This window comes from Eretmochelys imbricata, chromosome 9, assembly GCF_965152235.1.
Source record: "Eretmochelys imbricata isolate rEreImb1 chromosome 9, rEreImb1.hap1, whole genome shotgun sequence".
NCBI classification, from domain to species: Eukaryota; Metazoa; Chordata; order Testudines; family Cheloniidae; genus Eretmochelys; species Eretmochelys imbricata.
This window is the reverse complement of record NC_135580.1, coordinates 71489924-71515522: the sequence shown is the minus strand read 5'-3', so window position 1 is coordinate 71515522 and position 25599 is coordinate 71489924.

Genomic DNA, 25599 nt, shown 5'->3' with positions numbered 1-25599 from the left:
CACCTGACCAACAGGACCAATGGGGAAAGAAGATAGTTTCAAATCTTGGGGGGGTGGGAGGAAGGGTTTATTTTTTTTTTTTGTGCTCTTTGTTTGTGTGTGTTTTGTCCCTTGGGACTGAGGAGTCAGACAGAAATCCACCTTCTCCAACCCATCCTAATCCAAGTCTCCAATATTGCAACTAGTATAGGTAAGTCAGGCAAGGCGAATTAGTTTATCTTTTGTTTTGCTCGTGAATTTTCCCTGTGCTAAGAGGGAGGTTTATTCCTGTTTTCTGTAACTTTAAGATTTTGCCCAGAGGGGAATCCTCTGTGTTTTGAATCTGATTACCCTGTAAAGTATTTACCATCCTGATTTTACAGAGGTGATTCTTTTACCTTTCTTTTAAATAAAATCCTTCTTGTTAAGAACCTGACTGATTTTTCCATTGTTCCAAGACCCAGGGGTTTGGGTCTTTGATCATTTTGTAACCAATTGGTTAGGATATTATTCTCAAGCCTCCCCAGGAAAGCGCGTGTAAGGGCTTGGGGGGATTTCTAGGGGAAGAGGAACTCCAAGTGGACCTTTTCCCTGGTTCTTTGTTAAATCACTTGGTGGTGGCAGTGTTACTTAAACCCAAGGTACAAGGAAGAATTTGTGCTTGGGGAGTTTTTAACCTAAGCTGGTAGAAATAAGCTCAGGGGGTCTTTCATGCAGGTCCCCACGTCTGTACCCTAGAGTTCAGGGTGGGGATGGAACCCTGACATCCTGTCTGCTGTGCAAAGAGTGGGAGGTGGGGGCTGATGTCAGGCTGTCCCCATCCCCACACCCTTGTACCCAGTCTCTGCTGAACTGGGGTGCGGGGACAGGGTGCTTGTCTGTGCTGTTGCCTCTGGGTCAAGAGTGGGAATTGCCGGTGGCTGCTGCTGTCTGAACAAGCTTTAAGACTACCGAGTGCTCTGCTTAAAGAGACAGCATACTGACATACTCCCTCAACACACACACAGACTTCCCCCAACGGCAACGGGCTTTGCTGCAAGGATAGGTTCCTGGGTTAGAACATTCAAAAACCAGTCGGAGAACACTTCACTAACCCAGGAACCTAACCTTGCAACAAAGCCCGTTGCCAACTGTGTCCACATATCTATTCAGGGGACATCATCATAGGGCCGAATCACATCAGCCACACTATCAGAGGCTCATTCACCTGCACATTAACCAATGTGATATATGCCATCATGTGCCAGCAATGCCCCTCTGCCATGTACATTGGTCAAGCTGGACAGTATCTACGTAAAAGAATAAATGGACACAAATCAGTCATCAAGAATTATAACATTCAAAACCCAGTCAGAGAACACTTCAGTCTCCCTGGTCACTTGATTACAGACCTAAAAGTGGCAATTCTTCAACAAAAAGACTTCAAAAAACAGACTCCAAGGAGAAACTGCTGAACTGGAATTAATTTGCAAACTGGATACCATTAACTTAGGCTTGAATAAAGACTGGGAGTGGATGGGTCATTACACAAAGTAAACCTATTTCCCCATGTTTATTTCCCCTCCTCCCACTGCCCCATACTGTTCCTCAGATGTTCTTGTCAACTGCTGGAAATGGCCCACCTTGATTATCACTACAAAAGGTTTCCCCCCCTCCCACCCACTCTCCCGCTTGTAATAGCTCACCTTACCTAATCACTCTCATTACAGTGTGCATGGTAACACCCATTGTTTCATGTTCTCTGTGTATATAAATCTCCCCACTGTATTTTCCACTGCATGCATCCGATGAAGCGAGCTGGAGCTCACAAAAGCTTATGCTCAAATAAACCTGTTAGTCTCTAAGGTGCCACAAGTACTCCTTTTCTTTTTGCGGATACAGACTAACATGGCTGCTACTCTGAAACTACGATTGTGACTTTTTAATCTTGTGATTGTTTTAATCATTTGACAGCCCTAACATACATGTACACACACAACATATATGTATATATTTCACACAGTATCTGAATGGTTGCTGTGCTGATATTTTTAAACGAAGATTTCATTCTCAAAAAGTATTTTAAACTTTCCCACAGCCCTTTAAAGTTCAGACTCCATGTCACAGATGTGTATTGTTTCACAGAGATGCAGACAGTCAGACCTTTGTTTCCCATAAAAAAAAACATCCACACACACACACACCCACCCACCCACCCACCCCTTAGGCCAAAATTGCCCAGCTTTGCACCAGGACCTGTAAATAGTATGAAGGACAATGCTTACAGCAGTTCGGTGTCTGATCGAAATTAGTGGGATTTTTTTAATAGCAAGAGCTATTCCTAGTCACATTTGCCAGATCAGGTCTAAAATTGCCTAAAATTAGGCTTTACCTATAATATGGCGATACCAATGCAATAATCTGATTTTGTGCCCATGCTGAGTCCCACTGATTACAATGAAACTCCGTGCAGCTGTAACACTCCTCCTACATAGTCCAGATTGCAGGAACAGAGCTGGTCTAATTTTCAAAGAGATGAGCACCCACAGTTCCGACTGAAGACAATGGTTGCAGGCTCAGAAAATCTAGCCACTTATTGACAAGTCTATACTTTGATGTAGGTGCCCAACATCATGTACCTATCTAATACCTTCATATTTTAAAAAAAATGTATTCCCTTTAGGTCAGATTGAGTTCATGAGCTTATGTTTGTTTAAAATGTTGTGATGAAAAGATAAGACAGTTTCAAATTAAATACTAAGGGTCAGAGAAGAGCAACCTTTTAATTATTGGAATATTGCTTTTGGTCCTCATCCTTTGAAATATTTTGATTTATGCACAGTAAACGTAACAGCAGCCAGCATATTTTCAGTCATCTCATGGATTTCTCTCTATATAAATAGAGAGCGCTCTCTCTCTCGTGCGCATGTCCATTCCTCCATTTATAAATAAATACATATGCTTATAAATTCATTCATTAACAAGCTTATATTTTAGGGTACATATATTTTACAGTTTTACATCTGTCTGAATAAATTTTCTCCAAAAAGTTAACAGAGAGCACTAAAATATACAGATTCAAAAGTATCGTCAGTCATGGTTAACATCACATATTACAATTCATGGAAATCCTGATCTGCTTGTAAAATATCCACAAGCAGGAAAAATGTGTTACATTCGCTGGATAACTTATTTGTTGAAAATTATTCCCTCTATTCTAGTGGAAATATTTACTTCCTCTTCTTGTAGTCTGTGAAGGTCTATTGCCATTGCAAATTACATATAGCCAAGCCATGCTACAGTGTAACTAAATTCCATTCAGTTATGCCCCCTCATATTGTACATGCTGTTGTGAAACTATTTCAAATGTACATTGACAATATGCATTAAATTACATTTGGATCACTCACAGCTGAAGAATATTGCCCATACTACAATTCTGAGAGGGACAACACGACATGAATGTGTACATTTGATTGCTACATTGGTTAGTAAATGCAAAATGCCACAAATCTATGAGATGGACCTGACTGCTGAATTTTGCATTTGGCTCACCTAATTGACTGAAATCACAGTTAACTAAACATCTTATCAGTGTTTATCTCAGAAATGCTTGAAATATGAATTCCTGAAAGATGCTTTTGATACTCTTTGCTGTTTCAGACAGAAATAGCTACGTAACAGTTGCCTATGTTTCAAATGTTTCTATTTCTCAGGTTAGTCTATTGCAAACATTCCAGAGATGTCCATCCACTCCAAAGAGAACTAGGGGAATTATTTATTGTGAACAAAGGGTCTGATGCACCACTGAATGGTTGCAGTGTTACACCAGTACAACTTCATGGACTACACTGGAGTAGCAGTAAAGGCTGGTGTAATTTGTGGCGAATCATAGCTAACAAATTTTGGTTTAATTCTCAAACTAAATTATTATTATTTCAGTATTTGACCAACTCCTTAGAAGGTTGAAGAATATTTGTTGAATAATTTATCCGATGTATTTTTTTCTATTAATCATTGAATAAATTATTGGTAAAGAATTGTTTTCATTTTCCCTCAGCTGTACTCTCCACCTAACTTATGGAGGTCATCAGTGTCTCTGGGCAGCTACGTTTTTATTTTTTTTAGCCAAGTCCTCTTCTAGCCCTTGAAATGGAAATACAATCCCACTGTTAGGTGCTAAATATTGAACAAAAAGAAAGGTTTGTGTTGAAATGAAAGCTGGACAAAATTTTATATTGTTCCCTCTCCAAATGCCATGACACCTTATTCCTGTATAGTATTATTTTCCAGTTGAATGGATTTTGATAACAAATAGTACTAAGAAATACGGTTCTGCTATTTGAAGTCCAAAGGGAAGGTTTATGTGAAAGAATCAAATATTTTTAATCCCGCATAAGTAAGTTAGTAGTTTTTGCTAATATGGTCTTCTTACGGTTTCATCATGGGCTGAAAAATTTTCATTTTAATTCATGTTGATACATAGAAGAAGACCAAAAAATAAACAGACCAAGATCAAATTTAGTAGAAGATGCTTCTTATCCATGTGTTCTTTTCAGTTCAGTGAACAATGTTTTTCACTATTATTTTTCTCCCCACATGTTGCTTTCATCCCTATACTTCCGACATAAGGTACTGTAATATTGAATCCTTCTTCATGCACAGGAAACTAAACTTGTCAGTGCCAGAAGACATACAACTACTCTTAACAAGTAGAAAAGCGAGCCCTACCTTTCGACCATGGTCACAGAGAAATTATGTGGGCGCAATCAAAATATAATCTGTCCATCCATCTTGAACTGGACCTGATAGGCATTCTAATATATTCCCCTGACAGCACCAAGCACTGGATTTTCTTTTTCAGATTTTGAACTGAAATTTTTCTGACATATATATTAAAAAAAAAATCGCACCACTGAGCACAATACTGATGCAGAAATATACATCTGAATTGTAGTAAAATTCTACCTTATTTTATTAACAGCACATATTAAGTGCAATTTTCATGAAATATTACTTATGTGGAGACAGATATTTAAATGGGCCAGGGAACAAGGTATTTAAACTCTATATCCCCATGAAGTATTTGTTCTGTTTTTTTCCTCCATGTTTGCCAGTCCCTAAACTATGCCTAAGCTTATGTGCATACTGTACACTGCAACAACCAATGGCTGTCGCTCTAAGGCATTGCAATGCAAACATAAACAATACAGAAAATAAATAATAGTCCATGGTGTTGTCATGCCCTCCTGTATTTATTTATTTAAGTATTGCAGGAGAGCTCAGAGGCTGCAGAGGTACATCTACACTGCAGAAGGGAGCAAGTCTTTCAGACTAGGTAGATAGCTCAAGTAGAGCTAGAGTGAGTCTAACACAGGAAAAACAGTACCATGGACATTGCAGCACTGGCAGCTGGTGGGGTTAGTTGCCAAGTCCAAGCCTACCTGACCCCTGGTCAAGTCACCACCTGTGTCACAATATCCACACTGCTATTTGTAGTGCACAAGCTCGACTTGGACTACCCAGGCCGGAATGCTCACTCCCAGCTGCAGTGTAGACATACCCAGCAAGGATAAGGCCCCATAGAAGTAGGTCCTGTGAAACACACAGCAGGGCACATTCTACCTCAAAGGCCACACAAACAAAATTTTGTAGAGATTGATTAAATAGGGCTTTGCTAAAGACTGGATTTGACTGAGGGGAGGGATGACAGTTTGTGTGCAGGAAGTGTGAGTCATCAAAGGAAGTCTGGAGCAGAGAATTGGTTACAGAACAAAGGAAACTGTAATCAGCACATTAGAGAGAGGTGAAGCAGCAAGGGCATGAAATGAGAGCAAAGTCTGAAAATGGAGTGTGAATTATTGACTTTCATGTGGAAAGAGAGATGAAGACAAGTAAAGGGATTCAAGGAAGGGATAATATGGTCAGGGCTGCAGAGAGGATGGTGAATGTATAGGAATAGTAAGGTATCTCTTTGCGAACTTCCCAGTGGGACTCACTGTGTTCTGTTTTAGAAGACTTCAGAAACCCATCAAAGCAGCAATATGTACTGTAGCTAGGCCTTGTGTGTTTGTGTTTATTTAGTCAATATAGTCATTTGGGATCCTGGTCTCTTCATATTACTTTTGTTGTATAAAGACACTAGGCACAGCAGATGGTAATTTTAGCAGTCACATTTTGAGCAGAGAAGAAGGAGGAAGACATGAAATACAGGGAGATCAGTGGAAAGCAGGCTATAGAGTGAAGGCCCCCACTGAGCTGGAGTGCGTGAAGGTGCGTCCCACCAAGGAGCCGGAGCGCCAAAGACCCGGTGCGCCGCCAGGTGAGTAAAAATTAAAAAAGGCATCTATAAGTTAAAAAGGTGCCACTTGTGTTCAGAGGGGAAGCAGCTGCTCCCCCTGCTTCCTCCCTGGCTACGCTACTGATAGTAATTGAAGCGGGAGGTAAGTAAGGCACAGTCTAGGATTTTCAGCAGCACAACTAGGATTTAAACCACTCCATTTGATTTTGGAGGCAAATCCTGTCTCTTGCAGCAAACTCTACAAGAAGGACTTGGCGCAGAGAACCTTACCCAGCTTGATGGACAGATATTCTCCCACCCCAACACAACAGAAAGTAGCAGTAGCAGAGCAGTTACAACAGCAGGGCTTGCCGTAGTCTCTGCTATGGCAATGCCATCCCCTCATATGTGGGGAAATGGCAGACAGGCCCTTGGAGTAATGTCTCCACTAACCCCATCCCTGTTTCTCACAGGGCTGCTGCCCACATCTTGCCCCAAACATGCCCCATCCTCAGTGAATGGAAGGCGCTTCCAAAAACCGGAATCTGCCTTGAGCAGGTGTTTCCCAACCTGCAATTTGAGCCTTAGTTATTTCTCAGAGGATGCACCACCCATACTTTGGGGAAGGGATTGTTTGACAGCATTTTATGAATCACCTACATTACGAAAAACATCATTTGAATTTTGAGTGTCTCCAAAGTCTCAAGGGATATTTTGCAAAAAGACAGCATAAACTATCTAACAATCTCTCAGAACTGTCATGACATTATAGCTCTGCCACCTTCTTGTGTTCCCTTCTTTTCAGGCCTGTAACAGCTTCAAACAGTTAAATCTCCTTAATTGTACAGCTGTTGAACGTAATTTAGCTATTTACTGCCCTTTCCAGAGGCTTTGGCCAGTGTTTTATTGAATTTTCCTGATTAACATTTGTTTTATGACTGCTGTAAAATAGTCATATATAATCAGGGAAAAGTTGTAAAATAATGATTCAAGACTTCTGTCTCCCAGCCCTGTTACACTGAAAGTGACTCTCTTCGATAGAGAAATCTCCCTGAACCTTAATCTTTCTATAATATCTTTAGGATTTCCCCTGTAATTTTGCACTGCAATAAAATAATGTGAAAATATTGTCTGTCAAGCAATGCAATAAAAACTAAGTGGCATTTTAAATTGTGTATACACAATATTACAGCTTACTTGATGGAGAGTTAAGAAATATAAAATTGGTGATTAGAGAGCTCAATATAAATATCCATGTCTCTGGAGGTGGGAAAAGGGAATCCTTTGAAGTCTATGCTCTATATCACAGAAGCCGTCATTCCTGGAAAACTAGAACCACAACTATTGCTTATAATTTAATGCTCAGAAGAAGTGATAAGCCCTGGTTCTAATGAGGAATTGTTTTTCAGCAACCCAAACAGTACATTTTTATTGATACATAAATCTGTTGCCGTTATGTTAAAAAATTGCGTTTGACAGAATCTGCAAAATATATCTTATGAAAAGCCATTCCACAAGCAAAATCTTGTAAAGAGATTTTATGTGAAAGACAATTATATAAAAAGAGGCGTGATCGAAAACCAGGATTTTACCATGAACGTCTTTAAAAAAATATGTATAGCGTTGAAAACTTTAGCTACTACAGACTCCAGAACAACCATATTTAGTCATTCTGCATCTAAAACCGGTGGCCCAGATACCTTCTGGGGGCAATTCAAGGAACTGGGCTGCAAAGAAACTGGTTTGGGTTTCCTAATCCTGGGACCAATTTTAGGCTGGCCCCAGAACCAATTTAGTTTAATAAGCTCTTGGAGCTGTTCTGCCAGCCAGAAGAATCCTCAGTTGGAGGAAGCCTGGGGTTAATGGTTCACTATCACTGCTAATGTAGTGCAAAAGAGCTGAAATGAAGAAGTCCAGTGTCTATAAACCACATCCTGCTTGCTTTATTCACACATCACCCCATTGTAGTCAACGGAAGAAGATTCTTCTGACCTAATCCCTCTGAACTATTTGTATCATTAAGTCACAACCCTGCATTGGGATAGCACAGCAAGGCTCAAAGGCACAAGGTCACCACAAGGGTGGTTCTGGGCCTCTGCAGGGAATAGTGAGGAAAGAGAGCTGATCCTCAGGGAAAAGGGACCAGTTTCCCCCACTCCAATAGAGAACAGGACAGAGTTTTCCTCCCACCCCAATTCACTTCCACAGGAAAACCCACAGTTGGGTTGATCTAACACGTGTCTTGGATTAATAAATACATTCTACAATTACAATAATGGTCCAATTCTCAGTGGAATTATCCCTGACTTGCCCAGATGTAACTGTGATCAGAATCCAGCCTTAACAAACCATTAATTTCTACAAACAACATCAATCACATTTTTATGCAGTGCAGGATTCCTAAAGAAAAGGATTCCACTTCCAGAAGCTTTATAGATACATAGCCATTTTATGGATTACAGAAAATATAAACACCTTTCATGTGCTTTCCCTACTTCCTTTCTTTTACCTACTGGAATCTAGACCCTAAATTAAAAATCTGTGTCTCTGGGAGGAAGTTTCCTCTTTCCATCTCTCTTCTCCACCCCCAGCCACCTTACCTTGTTTCAAGATTACTACCTCCTGATGCAAGGAGCCATTTATTTAGAATAGATGAAGGGAAATTCAAAATGGGAGATAGGGTTTATATATGGTAAGCCCCGCCTACAGGAAGAATCGTGCCAATTAGAGTCAGGTTTGGGGCTAGAGAGAGAGAGACAGAGACTATGACTGTGTATATATTTGATCTTTGTAGCAGGCTTTAGGGTTGGCTCTGGAGGACACTAGGGAGACTTGTTTGAGTAAAGCTACAGAAGGAAAATAACATTTCACATGTGTATAATTATTTTGTTTTAAAACTTTGTCTTATCTATGTATTGTATTTATTCACTTGCTATACATGAAAAGTATAAACATAACCTTCCTCAAAATATGGATTTTGGAGCTCTGTTTACAAGTTTCCAATCCTTATTACTGTTCAAAGTTGTGACATAAGGAGGTAGATCCTCTACTGACGTAAATGGGTGCAGTTCCATTAGAGTTGAGCACAGCTTATTCACAAAAAAAAATGCAATTTTACTTGACTTGAAATAATTCACAAATTTGCCATATATTTTTGGCCAAAGTTGGACGGGGAGGGGCTAGATTCAGAAGGGGACTTAAGTACCATGCCTAAAACAACTGAAGAAGGAGCCTCACTTATAATCTGTAGCCCAGTAGTGACAACACTCACCTGGGATGTGAATATCTTGGAGTCACTTCCCCCTCTGCCTGACAAAGAGAAGGATAATCTTAGGGCATGGTTTTCTTAATCACTCCTGTTGAAACTGTTCCATTGTGTATAACTAATTAAATAATCATTTGAGCAGGTACAGGAACCTGGGTCTTCGGGGTATATGCTCTAACCACCAGGCTATACAGTCATTCTCCTACTTCTTTTCTGGCCCAGTGGCTATTAATGTATTTTATACAAAGTGGAACAGCTCCAACAGGAGAAACTGTTCGACACCTAACCCAGACTACCCTTTAGCCTGATGCTTAGGCCATTTAGCTTGCAGGTAGAAGGTGAGCCAACTTCAAGTCCCTCCACCAATGATTGTTTATCCTGGGGTTCTCAAACTTGGGGGGGGGGGGTCACAACCGCTCAGGGGATAAAATAAGTTATTACCTGGGGGTTGCGAGCTATTAGCCCTGCACCTGGCAGGGCTCAGGCTGTCAGCCCTGTACCCACATTAAATTAAATTAAATTTAAAATCCCCATTTTGAATTTATAATAGGGTCTCACTCAGAGGCTTGCTGTATGAAAGGGGTCTCAAATACAAAAAGTTTGAGAACCAGTGGAACAGCTTCAATGACAGAGCTTCAGGTAGATCCATCCCAGTGGTTCAGGCACGCTAGAAGACCAAAGTGCAAATGACTGCTCTATATTGGGGGCCAGGGGGAATTGAACCTAGGTCTCCTATATCCCCAGGCAGTGGTTTTATCAGTGGGATAAAGGTTAGAAAGAAACCTGGATGAATTTTTTTAAGCAAATATAAAATTTTCTAAAAAACGTGCTTTTGAGCAAACAAAACTCTAAGTTTTGGCCAAAACATACTTTTCAGAATAGAGCTGAGAGGTCATTCAAAAAAATGGCCAGAGGAGGACATGGTGGTGCTTTCCTTAAAAGCTATGGCCCAGTGGTTAGTGCACCCACCTAGAGCATGAGAGGCTCACAGTCACAATTATTCATAATGAGGAGTCACGGTTCTCTTTCTATGAAGTGCCACTATAGCTCTGCCTACACTATCAGCTAAGGGTGTGAGGCCCCTGCTCACGCACACAAAGTTGCACTAGCTGTCGCTGAGCTAGCATGAGTATAAATAGCAGCACAGCCACAGTAGCCTGGTAGTAGCTACAGAGGCACAGCTGAGCTGTGCACATACTCACTGGTTTCTTGCAGGTTTGTACTCAGCCCAGCTCTGCCACTGATTGAGCTCTGCAGCAGGATAGCTACAGGTTAGGAAACTCTCCTAAGAGGGTGGAGACTTATGTTCAAATCCCTTCTTTACATCAGGCAGAAGGGGGAAAGTGAACCTGGGGTTTCCCACATCCCATGTGAGTAGGCTACCCACTGAGCTAAAGGTCAGAGAGAACACAGCAGCACTCTCTCCTCCAGCTATTTTGTGACTCTAGCCTTTTAATAGGAATCCAAAAATCCATTTTAGTTTGAATGAAATGTTTCATTTCACCCTCACTATTTTTTTTAAAAAATTGCTAATATTTTTTCTCAATTTTTGGATTTGGTTTGAGATGATTTTTTTTCCCCCAAAACTCCCCAAAACCAAATAATCAGTTATCTCCCAGCTCCAATTATGAGGGAGACAGCAGTAGCTCCTTCTCTGGCCATTTTGTGAATCTAGCCCTTCATTTCTTTTTCTTTTTCTTTTTAAAATGTCCAAAAAAAACTAAAACAAAACATTTTGGTTGACCCAAAACAAAGTTTTTGTTTACTTTTTTGATTTGCTTAATTTTTTTTCCAGAATTTTTGGCTTTCCTTTGACCCAAATTTATTTTGCCCTGCCACTGCCCCACCCTGATTTTTTGGGGATTGCTGGTGAACCAAAATATCAGTTACACAGCTCTAAATTCTATTAAAGTCAAGGTACCCATAACTATACCAATTCACACCTGTTGTGGCTCTGGCCCTGTGGGTGCTTTATTTTCTTATTTCACAATGAGTATGGGAAAATTCATGTTCTTACACTAAAATCTAAAAGTATAATAAGTCAGATTCCAATATCATGTTACACTGGCAAAAATAAACATAAGCAGCATTTGCTTAAAGTTATACTGTTCCAGTAGGATCAGAATTAGTTATCTACACAATAACTAAAGCATCCTAAAACAGAATGAGCTACTTATTATGGAATTATAAAATGCCTGTCACTTTAGTTTGCAGGCCCAAAGAACCTTGCTCCTTCAATGTCATGCACAATTATTGTGCAAGAAAAAATCTGCCAAATCTCATCCCTTTTGAGCATCAGTTCCTTGTTCTTTTTTTGGTACTTCTGTATTTAGTCCCTGTCAAAAATCAGGATATGCACAGGGTCTCAAAAATGTGAAGGGAAGGGGGAAATCAAAGCTCTAAATCAGACTTTTGCAAAGAGGTTTTATTTAGATTCAATTTTGTTCAAAGGTTCAGCTAACTTCTAATTTGCACATTCCTACTTTCGTCGAGAAATCAGGCTGGAAGGGAGAGAAATCTCATATTCCTGGCTAGGTTAGAAGACCCACAGGACTTTCATCTCAATGTTTCTTTGATAAGAATGTCCTTAACAGTCATGGAAGAAAATATTTTTTCATACCATCCCTAGCTCATATTTTTATCCTCCACTTTCTGCCTAGGACAAGGATATGTTTGCTATGGCTAGGGTAGTTAAAGAAGTGTAATGGAATCAAACTCTTACTATTGCAGGTGTCAGCTGGTCACTCAGAGAAGTTGTAATTATGTGCTGTTTAAGTCTGTTAATTTACTTGTGTAATTTTTCTCCCTTCTTTATAGTTCTGCTAATGTTGTCATATGATTGTAGCAAAGTTGTTGAGCCGGTTGAATTTGTCAGTCTGTTCCTAATCTTTTCTGACACTGTGCTTAGAAATTTAATGAGACAATACCCAATTTAACAAATGATGGCTCTGCTGCTTGCTCTCCGTTGTTGCAAAGAGAGTTCTTTTTCTGAATCATTTTGCTTAAAATGTCATGTGTTTAAGCTAGTGTGACCAGCGTCCTTTCTCCAAGTGCTATTTCTCTGCATGACATTGGGGAAGGTACGAGAGGATGTTCTCTATACTCTGCATATTGTGATTGCAAAATAGTAACTAAATGGCCAAAGGGGGAAAAAAAAAAAAAGATATTTTGCTGGAGAAACTAGCTTTCACATTCTCAGCGTTAGAAACAGCCTCGTAATAGTGGGCCAGGAAAAACTCAGGGCAAGGTCTGGAGGCTCTCTGAGGTAGGTACCCCTCTTTATGGGGCTCTCAGTTTGGGGAAGTTGCTCCCCCTGGATCAAACAGATTAGCCCCCAAAATCTGGAGATCTCTGGGCTCTGCAATGCTTCCTGCTCTCACTGGCTCCCTAAATACATAGCTTCACATGCACCTTGCTGCCAGGAGCTCCTATCTGTCCACTGACCCTAGAAGTGCCCTGAGATCCATAGATTCCAGGGCCAGAAGGAACCATTGTGATAATCTAATTTGACCTCAAGTATAGCATAGGCCATAGATCTTCTCCAAAATAATTTTAGAAAAACCATCTAATCTTGATTTTAAAATAGTTCCACCATAACTTTTGGAAAATTGTTCCATTGATTAACTACCCTAATTTGTCTACTTTCAACTTTCATCCATTGGATCATGTTCTACCTGTCTACTGTAAAATCTCATTAATTCTCCCTGGAACTTGGTGCATCCATACAGAGAGCCACCTCCTCCCTTCCACCAGGCATCAGACCAACTGTCTCTCATTACGTGATCTAACCACTGCTGTGCACGCTCCTTTCACTCTCTGATGGGGGTAGAGGCCATGGAGCAGAAGATATTGTCTTTTCTGGAGATCTTTCTGCCATTTTGCCTGGAGTCCACAAAACTAAGGTTGATTACACCTGGCACTGCACCTCTTGCAACAGGCCACATGCCTGAAATTACTGCCAACCTCAAGTGGTGGTGATTACTAAAAAGGCTTCTTCAGTTTTGAGGAGAGGGTATAATGATACTTAATATAGTATTTTGTGTTCACTCCCTTTCGGCGAAATTTGAGTAATGTTTGTGTAAATATTGCCCCTTGGAAGCATGCAGCCATGAAGATGATATGACCCTTCCTGGGAAGCATGCAGGAAGTTTCTACCCTTTTGTGATATTTCTAAGGCAATAAACAACAGTGGATGGAGGCCTAGAGAAGTGAATGCTGAGCCACCCTATCCCAGGATTCAACACATATTCCCTGAAACAATCGTGGTTTGTTGACACTGCCCTCCTCCTACCTTTCTCAACCCTCTTTTGTCAAAACGACCACTTCTAGGACTGCTAGACTAAAACAGAGTCTGCACCAGAGAAGCATGATGTTGGTCCCTTCAGAGACATGAAAGGGTTTGGGAAGAAAGGTTACTAGAGCTCTCTTTCTTCCTCTTTATGAGCCCCCACAACACCTTACAAAATCTGCTCTGTATGTGCACAACCATGGGCATTTAAAAAATCATATCAATATACATTCATCGGTAGTAACTATTGAAATTAGAGCTCACCTTTCAGAGAAGAGTCATGCTTCTTTCATATCACTGTTACTGAATGTGCCCCTCCCCCAGATCCCAACCATACTACAGGCGATTTTTTTTGTACTACTCTTTCTGCAACTTCAGACATGAATCACTATTTTCTTTACAAGACATCTGAATAATAATGAAACGCTTAGCCTTGCCCAAATAAAGACAATAGATAGCAATTAGGAGAACATCATAGGGTGATCACCTGAAAGTCTTTTCCAGCCTCAGTAACTGACCACTACAACTCCAGGCGTTCCTAGTCACCACTATGTTTCTTATAGCCCTTGAGCAGACCACAACCTGGAATGTTATTTATTTACAGTCTGTAGCCAGCTTCCCCCACTTGCTTCTGGGGAGGGGTACTGTATTACCCGTAACCAGCACTACCTACTTCCAGGCGCCCATCCTTCCTGGATGCTTGTATAAGTCCCAGCTGCTGGGGGAGGGAGTGGTTACTCCCACCCAATTAGCTCCACAGCTGTATCTCTATTCAGTTAATTGGCACCCTCTGCCAATTGCCTGTCTTTCAATCAGATCCCAATTAATGCATAGGGGTGGAGATTTGAGTGACAGGGTGCTGAGTCAACTCTTGATTCAGCATGGCCGGTTATAGGAAAGCTTTCATGGGAACAGAACAGAGGCTTTGAAGGCAAAAGACAGAAATGCCACTCATAGGAGTACCCATATCTTTATTTGGTCCTTGACACATCAGGAAACATACAAAGTTATTATTCCTGAAAAGAAATGTTCCCTTCTGTTGTCCAAATAAGATTATTAATCATTCACAGTAGATGGAGATAAAGAGGGAATCATTGTGTATGTGTGGTGCTTTGATGAGAGTAACTATTAACAATACGAAGAAGTTTGGATATGAATCAGCATGAGTGAAGTAACCAATACTATAACACAATTAGACATTTATACAAATTATTTCCCTCAGAAAAGACTCTCTCATACATAGGGAAATTTCTTAATACTTCAGTTTTACCGTGGAGCATGTACTGTCTTTAATTAAGATGTCTTTAAAGTATTCTCACTTACTACATTTTTTTCTTCATTACCATTCTGATTTTTCATCCATTTCCAATTTTCTCCCTATATCTAGCATCTTTACAGACAATTAGTGTAATATTTGATTTTAAAAAAATCAAACATCTAAGACCTCTATAGCTTCAGGAGCAACTTTTATAGTTAATAGTTGAAATCAAGGACATATTTTCATAAATATACCCTCTTTGTTCACAGAATTTAGTGTAAACAGCTGTTGCCCAATGTATTAAGGCACCAGTCCTGCAAAGCACTTAAATGTGTGCATAACATTGCTAATGTGAGTAGTACAACTGAAGTCAGTGTCTAAATACCAAATAAATAAATGTCTAACTAGTGTAAGCAGCAATCCTGTTTGCATAAACATCTTCTGCTATTAACCTATATATGGTTGCATGCACAAAACTGTGTGCAAAACATTAATGGCAGGGGGGTGGTCTTTTAGAAAATTTGGCTCAAGATATTTAATGTTTACAAAATATTAATTTTAATGTGTACATAGTAATATTATATTTCTGGTGTTCTGAGAAAGATAATCTTCAGATTTTGAAAGCAGCATAGTGACTGATAGCAATGGGAAGTGTATTAGATAATGTTTAACTGTTCAGAATTAAAGACTACACCGTTAGAAAACAAAAATACTGCAAATGTTTGGGCCCAATCAGTTGAATAATAAAACAGGGTTGACAAGATAATGGATGGGAAAGAAGAAATCCCTCCTACTGACAATGAAATTGCCAACAGTTTCAGAATGTTACCTGAAACTTTACACGCTGACCTTAGCTGTTGACATAAGCTGAAATAGACGCTTATATTCGTTAGATGTCTTTGCTATTACCTAGACCCAAATGACATTTAGATGGGTTAATAGTAGCACAGGAGTTGGTCCAGGAAGACATTACTGCACTCCTGTACTGAAAGGCCTTTTGGGCAGACAATATATTATTGAGCACTACAGGATACCTTTGCTCTGGTGCTAAAAGAGTATTGAAAGTTAATTTGGAAATAGGGTGATTTCTTTCCCCAAGATAATGAATTTCATTACAAAAGAGAAAGACAATGGATATAAGTGCAACAGATATGGCAATTTCCTGCAACATCTTGAAAAAACTATTGTGAATTAAGATAAACATTACTGAATTAAGTATAAGTTTAGTAGTTGTTCACTGTATTAAAAATGCAAATTTTTATCTATTATTGCGGGATTATATGGAACTTATTTAAGGAGGAGACAGGACTAATCTAAACCCTTTAAAGAGTTATGAGCTGCACATGACTCTTTTAAAACAATTGGCCAGACAAGACTGAACTTTGAGTTGAGTTGGTTTCCTAGGAAATACTTGGGAATGCTCTGGGAATACTTCGCTTCCGGACCATCCTTTTGATGCTTCACCTTAAGAAGAAACCTATTGTCTGGGTAATTATCAGTTCATGGTTTCTGCAGATCCCAGAACTGGATGAAGGAGTGACTCACAGGTTTTCTTGTTCTGAGCTAACAGCTGTGATGAACTTGTGACCACAGGAAAACACCTTTGGTGCGGTTTCAACAACTGTTCACTGGACAGAGGCCTTGTTGGAATTGGGATGATCTCTGGTAAACTTATTAGTGTTCAGGCAGGTTCTTTTATTTTGTTACCATTTTCTATGTAATGCTTTAACCTTAAGAAGAAATGTACTTGCTTAACAAGAGATATATGGTAACTTATATCAGTGGAAAATTACACTGTTTATAGCAGGCGTTTTCAAACTGGGGGTCGGGACCCCTCAGGGGGTTGTGAGGTTGTTACTGGGGGGGGGGGTCACGAGCTGTCAGCCTCCACCCCAAACCCGGCTTTTCCTCCAGCATTTATAATGGTGTTTGTGTAATAGTTTACACAAAAACTATTTTTGATTTATTAGAGGGGTCACAGTCAGAGGCTTGCTATGTGAAAGGGGTCACAAGTACAAAAGTTTGAGAACCATTGGTTCATAGTATCTGAGCAGACGGCAAAGCAGGCCTGCCTAGGTAGTCTGACATTGCTGGGGGTGGGTGCCATAACATTTAACATTGATTACAGCCAGATAAAAACAACCATGGTATAATTATATTTCTTGGCGCTTCAAGTAACATTCAAAGGGTCCTACTGCAGGATACACTTTGCTTGGGTCAACCTCTATATCTTTTAAACTATTTTATGAGGTGATGTCTGAGAAAGTTCCCATTTCAGTAGATAAAGTCAGACAAAAATGGGGGCGGGAAGGTGAGACACTAAATAAAAGAGCCTTGCATTTCAAAGATATGTAACAGGGGGCTTGGAGGACCAGGCAGCCTACTGGTTGGAGCACTTGATATCCAGCTTCCTGCTTGGTCAAGGTGCCTCAGTCTTTAAGGCTGGGGAGAGGTAAGGGACCCAGGCCCTCCTATTCCACCGGGTCCCAGTCCAGGGCCCGGTGTAAATCAACCCCTGAGTAGGGGAGCTCCCAGAAGGGAGTCTCCATCCATTGCCTTGGGCTACTTCCTACTGCTCTCCCTTTAGTTTGGGGTGTGTCCCCTATAGTCCAAGTTGTAGCAGCAACTTATCTCTAGTAGTGCCCCCTCATGGGTCCTAGATAGCATCTTCTTCTGGTCCCAGGTTCCTCCAGGCAGGGCAGCGATAAGGTTGGTGGGTTCAGAACCCAACAAGGTCTCTGCACTTTGGTCACCCAGTTCTGCATAGGCCTCGTCCTCAGTCTCCTCTGGCCAATGAGACAGTGCTTGTTCCCTGGTGGCTGCCTTGGCTGGCAGGGTAATGATCCTTCCCCTCCGGTAGGAAGGCAGCTAGCTTCTACCTCTTTTCCAGTCAGCCACAAACTGACCCAGGTCTTCCCTTTTCTCTTCTCCAGGCCTGGCATTGTCTGCAGGTATAAGGGATGGGGCTAACTAGGCCCAGAATCTCTCTTTAACCCCTTCCATGTTGGTGGGTGGTTTCTCTGCTTCATCACAGACAGGTTAAAAGAATTAGCATGAGTGGGATACATTGAACTGGCTATTTACACTAGATGTTGTTAAGGTTATAAAGGGAATGGTTACATGGTATTAGTGAAGGAAAGAACTTGCAGTTCAAGAATAGGTCCATATGAAGAAGGGAGTAGGGTGGATAATATAGAAATACCTCATTTAAAACTATGTTAAATAATAGCTTAATTAAGGATACAAGTGTTATGGCCAGTTGTGATTAGGCTGAAAAGGTGGGTGGTGCCTGCACCAGAAAGATGTACATCACATACCATGCTTTAAAATACCACCAACTTTTCACCTTTGATAACCTGATTCCATTTTGGCCTTGAGTTGCACCAATCTAGCAATGTGTAGCTTACAGTATACCACCTTTTACATTACTTCTGACTGTAGTTCTCAGTTTAACTTTAGTATTATACACTAACCATCATGAGAACCACCATTATACTAAAAAAACTCAAATGATTAGGAACCCAAAATTCTAGATTTTGTACAGCCCCACATATACTATCAGTGCTCTAATAATAGCAAAAAACTTAAGGACAGAAATTCTTGGGAAGGTTAGTTAATTAAATTAATTAAACTGTACATTGACGAGACCTAGATCCTGATTCTTATAGACTTAAAGTTACTCAAGCACACATTTCAGGATCAGGTCTCTCTAGGTTATGGAGGACATCTTTCTTCTGACAGTGAATTCTTCTTGCTAAATACATACAGTTATTGTTGATAATTATTATTTTTGCATAAATAACTTTATTTGCGACTTGACTAGTGAAACTCTATATAGCTGGACCATCTGGAGACCCAAACTAAAATTGGATTCCAGAGTTATGCTCCCAGGAATTTGTTCCAGATGGGGTGCATAAAATCAGACCACTTCAGGCTAATCTGTGAGGAAGCAGACAACTTGAAACAGAACATTTGGTAGAAGTGTTTTATAATTTGTAATTTTTTGAATACTGTATTTCAATGCATAAAGAACTATGTGTGTGGATTTGAAGTCTGGGTTGGATTTCTGCTATTAAAAATCTGTAATGTAAAACAAGAATTTAATGTGAAGTGGACTGATTTAGTTCAGTTATGTTATTGGCAACCTTTATGACAGTGAGCTAAGTGAAACAGTTTTCATTTCCTCCTTTTGCCTGGTTATGAATGGTTAAAATATTTTTCATTTTATAAATATGATAAAAGTCTGAATAAGACGTTAATTATGCAGCGTTGCAGCAAAAAACTACCTCATTATTTCCCTGTATGCTCCCATACTCAATATTCATTCCCTGTCTAAGATGAAAGGTGTATAGGTCCCTTGTCCCCTTAATCAGCATTGTTTTACAGAAACTAAATAATATGTTCATTTCATGTTCTTAAGTTCATTTCATTTTCTTTGGAAGGCATGCTCCCTGCTGGAACTGTGAGACATACAGAGGGAATGTTCTCACTGTACCATCCCATAGTATGCCTGGATAATGCAAAGGGGGCCATGGCAGGGGCCAAATTATCTTTGGCTTAATAACATCATTCTAAAATAGTGGCCAAAAATTCAAACTTGGTGGTAAAGTTATGCTTTTTACCCATATTTAGACTAAAAAAAAAATCCTGTTTTTTAGCCGTGTTGAACACCTACAGGTCCCCTTGAAGCCAATGCAGATTTGTCTGAGTAAGAGCTAAACTGATGAAGGAAGGGTCTTAGAATTCAGCCCTCTGTTATGGAGGTATCTTAGCAGACCCATAGCTTATGGCTATATTGAGACTAGCACTAAACACACTAATTCTTCAGAGGACAATTCAATTTTCCATACCTTGGGTAAAAGATTACATTTGGCAAAAGGAACAATTTAAAATGAGCCCTTATTGAAAGTTTAATCTCCTGAGAGCCTCACAATTTTTGCAGCTGAAAAAAACTACAGTCACTACAAACTGCAAACTTCATGCATACATGTTTTTTCATAACCTCCCAAAGTCATGAAATGTTATGTTAAATGCTAAAAAGAAAAAGTTATTCCCCTTATTGAATACAACTTAATCTACCTCTGCGAAGAGCAGCTGACAAAACTGCCCAGATCCACGAGCTACTTCTTTTCATGAGGGCTGTCAAGCCCAAGTCCCTAGCTCTACTCCTACACTAGTCACCTTCCCTATCTCTAGGAAGGTAGATAAGCAATCTAGGCATGTTGTTCGATATCTTGTTTTCCTCTAGCTGAGGTCAGAATTCCAGCTGTGTGAAACTGGATTGTGGTTCATTATGTGTTACAAGTGAGAGGATATCTTTCACTATTAATGCATTTTAGTTGAGGTTGGGTGGAGGTGAATGTCCATTTAACTGGTGATTTCCCTGTGTTGATAGGAAGTAAAACTGAGGATAGTTAACAGAAAGTATATTGCAGATTGCAACATGTTATTGCAGGGGTTCTCAAACTGGGGGTCAGGACCCCTGAGGGGGTCATGAGGTTATTACATGGGGGGTCGCAAGCTGTCAACCTCCACCCCAAATCTCGCTTTGCCTCCAGCATTTACAATTGTGTTAAATATATAAAGATTGTTTTTAATTTATAAGGGGCAGGCGCCGCATTCAGAGACTTGCTATGTGAAAGGGGTCACCAGTACAAAAGTTTGAGAGCCACTATGTTATTTAATGTTTTGGGTTCCATCCTCCCCCAAACACTATGCCATGATTATGCCTATCTCAGAAACAAAGTAATGTGGCATGGATACATTACAAAGTGGTACAGTACAAAGTACAGTATCCCATGCCGATAGCTACACTTTCAATACTTTAGGTTTGGTCTGTTGAAATATTAGTATCCTATTTCTGTCTACTACCGTGACTGACAACTTACCAAAGCTGTAATTAAGTCCCAGCAGTATAGCCTGGAAGGGGTCACTTCCAGCTCTAAGACTAGAGGAGGAACAAACTAGCCTTTCCTGGGCTATAGTGCCACTCTCAATGCACAAAAGCAGATGGCATTTACTGAAATAGTGGCTAGAAAAATATTGACAATTCAAAGCAAGTGAAGGCCTGTGTATGTATTCAAGTACCACTAACGTTACCTATAAATAAAGGCTATTAAGTTATATAAAGTCATGTATCCCCTTTCCTGTGTCAGGAAACTTACTCCTCATCTTTATACAAGCTTTTAATTCCCGGTCACATGGTGGGTCAACAGAAGAGTCCTGCCACATTGTTCATACATAGACACATAATCACAGAGAAACATGTGACTTCTCTAATTCAAAGCAATTTTTATTATGTGCTGTTTTCTCTACTTCCAATTCTTTATTTGGTTCAGATAAGCATTAGATGCTATGGTACCAAAGGCATTAGGTGAAAGTGACATTTCCAGGAATCTGAATGACTCAACATGAGAATAAATGTTGCAGGAAGAATGCAGATACCCACAAGAAGCAAAAGTTCAGAGGGACCCAGACTCACTCTAATCCATTTAGCAATTTACAGTACAAGCTAAAGTATGCATTCAGGTCTCTCCTGAAAACCCAGAACTGACCTGTTAGCTAAATCCCTGTTCTCTTCAAAAGGATCTCAGAAAAGGTGTGAAATATATACTATTTAATTCTCAAGTCTGCCTTCTGACTGTAGGAAAAAGGTTGATCATGAGCGGTTCCTCGACATCCTTCTGTCGTTAAACTTCTGAATTGTCAAAGTAGTGTAAAAGTAGATGTAAAACTACTAATTATGCACTCGCTGTAATAAAACCATACAATTGACAATCTTCATCTGGGATGGGTTGCTATACTGACAGTATCTACTCCCAGCAGGAAAATGTGCTGTATGTCAAGGACATAATGATTTACAGAACTGCTAAAGATAACTTTTCTTTCGTGTCTTCATGGGCTATAATCCACATGGAGGAGTGAGCGAAATAAGACTCATCTACAAGCATATATTATAAATAATTCTTTATAATATATGCCTTCCTGTAGCATACAAATCCTCTGACTTCCATGAACAGCTTACTGAATGGTGAGTTGTATATGACTTTCAGAGATAATTTCTGTGATTGCTAGTCTGTATCATAATCATATACCGGAACTCAAGGTCCATCTATTACCTCTGCATTCTGGCAATCCTACATCACAGGGTGTCATAACAATGTACAGGATGCATGAGACTGAGAATGAGAACATTTAATCAACTTATTTTCATCTTCTGCACAAAGCATTCAGTCTTATATAGTCAGAATAGAGCTAAGTGGCTGGTTTACTAAAGCATTACAAGAACATTCATAATTTCAAAATATAGTTTTAACGCCACTATTATGTCTTCTCCATTGCTCTTTCCTGTCTTCCTTTTCTTGGGCAACTCTTTTTCTCTCTTAGCTTTGTGTTAATAGCATCTCTATTCCTTTCTTGAAATATACTGATGCTTTTAAAAGGCTTTGTTTTCATGGAAACGTTTGCCTTATAATTCTTTCTGATTGTGTAAAAAGGAAATGTTTGCCTTAGCACTCTTTACTGCTAATTTCCTTTAAATTTATGGTTTTGTTTAAAAAGCTGGATAGGAGAGAGAGGAAACATAAAAGAGAGTAAAAAATTGAACAAGAGCATCAGAAAACAAATGAGTCAACCACTTGCCACTGCGGTATGTTGGTATCTTTTGGACTGCTTATGGCCCTAATTCAGAAAAGCATCCCTCTTCAGATCAGTGCTTAACTTCAGGTATGTGCGTAAAGCCCACAGAAGTGAGCGTGATTTCAGCACCTAATGATGCCTAAAGCTACAAAGCCCGTGCTTAAGAGCTTTTTTGTGGCTCAGTGCCAATATCTGGAGTTTGGTATGTTAAGATGAGGGTAATCAAATTTCATGCTTTAGGATGTAAACAGATTACCAAAGAAGTCAAGAAGAATTTCCCCATTACATATTTGGCTAAGGGTATTGTGTGAGAAGAGGGAGTTGCTTCTTTTTATTGTGAGATTAAATGGCTTTGGAGAAGAACTCTGTTACTCACTACAGTCCCAACAACAGCCCCATGCATCCAGCTTATTATTGGTAGGTCATTCTGTCCTGAGCAACCTCATTCTGGCAGCAAGAGGCCAATGGTATTCTTGAAAGGATTGAAAGGAAATCAAAACCCTCTCATCTAGTTTGATAGATGTTATGGCTTGGATAGATGTTAGTACACAGTGCAAAGTAACCAGTTTAGGATTTCTCTTTCGCTCGCTGTTTCTCTTCTCCACCCCCTGGTCCCTCCCATATCAAATGAAAAGCAGTTTTAAGTTTAAAGTTCCCATTTGTTGCTTCCCTTTGTCTTCTACTCTTTAACCACTTTTAAATTCAACAAATTACATTTTCCTTCCATTTCATGATTCTGCATTCTTGACATTCACTTTGAAACGTTTGCCATGGCAGTGGTCTCTTCAAAGAATGTCAATGTGTTTAAAGCAGTGGTTTTGGTGGACCATGGGTTGAAAACCACTATTCTATGTTAACAACCACCTTTTGTGGAGCTCCTTCAACATAGTCTGTGGCCCCCCAGGTGTCCGTGGACCATCAATTGAAAACCACAGATTTAAAGCATGATTACTATTTCAAAAGCACATGCTGGCTGTTGATCAAGCTGTGCTTTTCAAAAGGTTTCTCAGTTGATGTCTTAGAATGGCTTATAAGATTTCTCTTGTGACTAATGTCAAAATGATTGAGCTGTAACCATAACCAGATGCTTTTGTTGAATATACCGTAGTAAAATGTAACACACAGAAAGAAAGGACTTCTGTTTGTTTTCCAGAGGTCTTTTTTATATTATGAATTAACTTGAAAAAAAAAACCACAACCCTCTTTATTAATTAGGACTGAAATGGTAATGCTATTTGTTCAAATTATTTGAAACCGTAGTTAAAGTTTATAGTGTTACTGATAAGAGTAAGTATAAAAGCTCAGCAATGTTTGCCTTACATTTTACAGTGAACTGCCTCTTCAAAGTGATCACTGCTAATAATATTTATGGGAGTTCCTTCTTGTCTCTTCATTAATTTTTGCTTTTCTTTTGTTAGAGAAATGTGAGTTGGGGAGGTTGTTTTACTTTTATAAGTGTGTCTGCATTTCAACTACAGATTTGAAGCCTCTAACCTTGTAATTCCACTAGAGCTAATGAAAGCTGACCTTGTCAACCAGCTCACACCTCAAGAAAACCATTCTCAGTTATGTTAGGGCACCAATCTCTCAGAGCAAAGGTTCATAGAATACCACAGTTGGAAGTGACCTCAGGAGGTCATCTAGTCCAACCCCCTGCTCAAAGCAGGACCAATCCCCAGTTTTTGCCCTGATCCCTAAATGATCCCCTCAAGGATTGAACTCACAACCCTGGATTTAGCAGCTCAATGTTCAAACCACTGAGCTGTCCCTCCCCTCTAAAGCCAGTGGATCCAGCCAACAGAGACATCCTTATGTGTATGGCAATTCTCCAGTAGGGGAGGGCCACTGCAGCTGTTCCTGTGGAACAATCTTCCCAGCCTTTGGACATATCAGGGAATCCATGCAACCTAACAATCCCTGGCAGTAGGAACACCCAACTTGGGGTTTTGGCAACAGACAGTTCCAATTTACGTTGGGCCCCCAATCTGCACACAGTTGCCCCATGACTGGAAGAAGGGATGTGTGCAAACATTTTCTTTGTGCCCTTCCCCCACCATTATGTCTCAATCTCCTTCAAAGCAACTGAGAATATGGTCCTGTGTAGGTGGGAAAGCTGGCTAATTAATAAATGAAATCTTTTTTCCTCCATGCATCCATGGGAAATGAAACATTTCTGGGACATATTGAAACCTGCTGCACATTTCTGACCAGCTAGGCCAAATCCTGCTCTCTCTGGTGGCAGGGAAAGCCAGGTGTGCAAAGGTACCTGGGCAGTTCTACTGTACGAAGGAGCAAGGAGATTGGAGCCCAGCCATAATGTGCCCCCCCACAAGCAGTATGGTGCCCACTCCAACACAGATTATCACTGGCTGAAATACACAGATTTTTTTTTTCCTGTAGGAAATTTTGAAAATGTTTTACAGGAAATAAAGAACAACAATGTGGGTTTTTTTTCAATTAAAAAAAAAAAAAGAACATTGAATCACCCTGCCCCATTTTCAAAAAGGTGTTTAAAATAAAAAAAAAAGTTGGGTTTCACTAAGATTTAAAAAAAAATTCAAAAAGATAAAACAATATTTGGTTTTAGTTTTCTATTAAAAATCCCAGAACATTTCAACCAAAACTGGAATTTTCCTAATTTGTTTAAAATGCCATTTTTCTTTAAAAGAAAAAAAAGTGTTGACACCAATCTTTTGGTCAGCTCTAGTGCAGACTATTTTTAAAGCTAACAGACATGGGACAATAGAGAGCATGGCAAGGGCCAATCCTAGGAAGAGATGGTGAGCATATAGTATATGCAACTATGGAGGATCCACTAGCCATTCCAGTACACGGAATAAAGACATTGGATCTTCAGATGCTAGAGCAACTCTTTGGGATGTGAATCAGCTTTGTGATCATTCTGTGGCCTG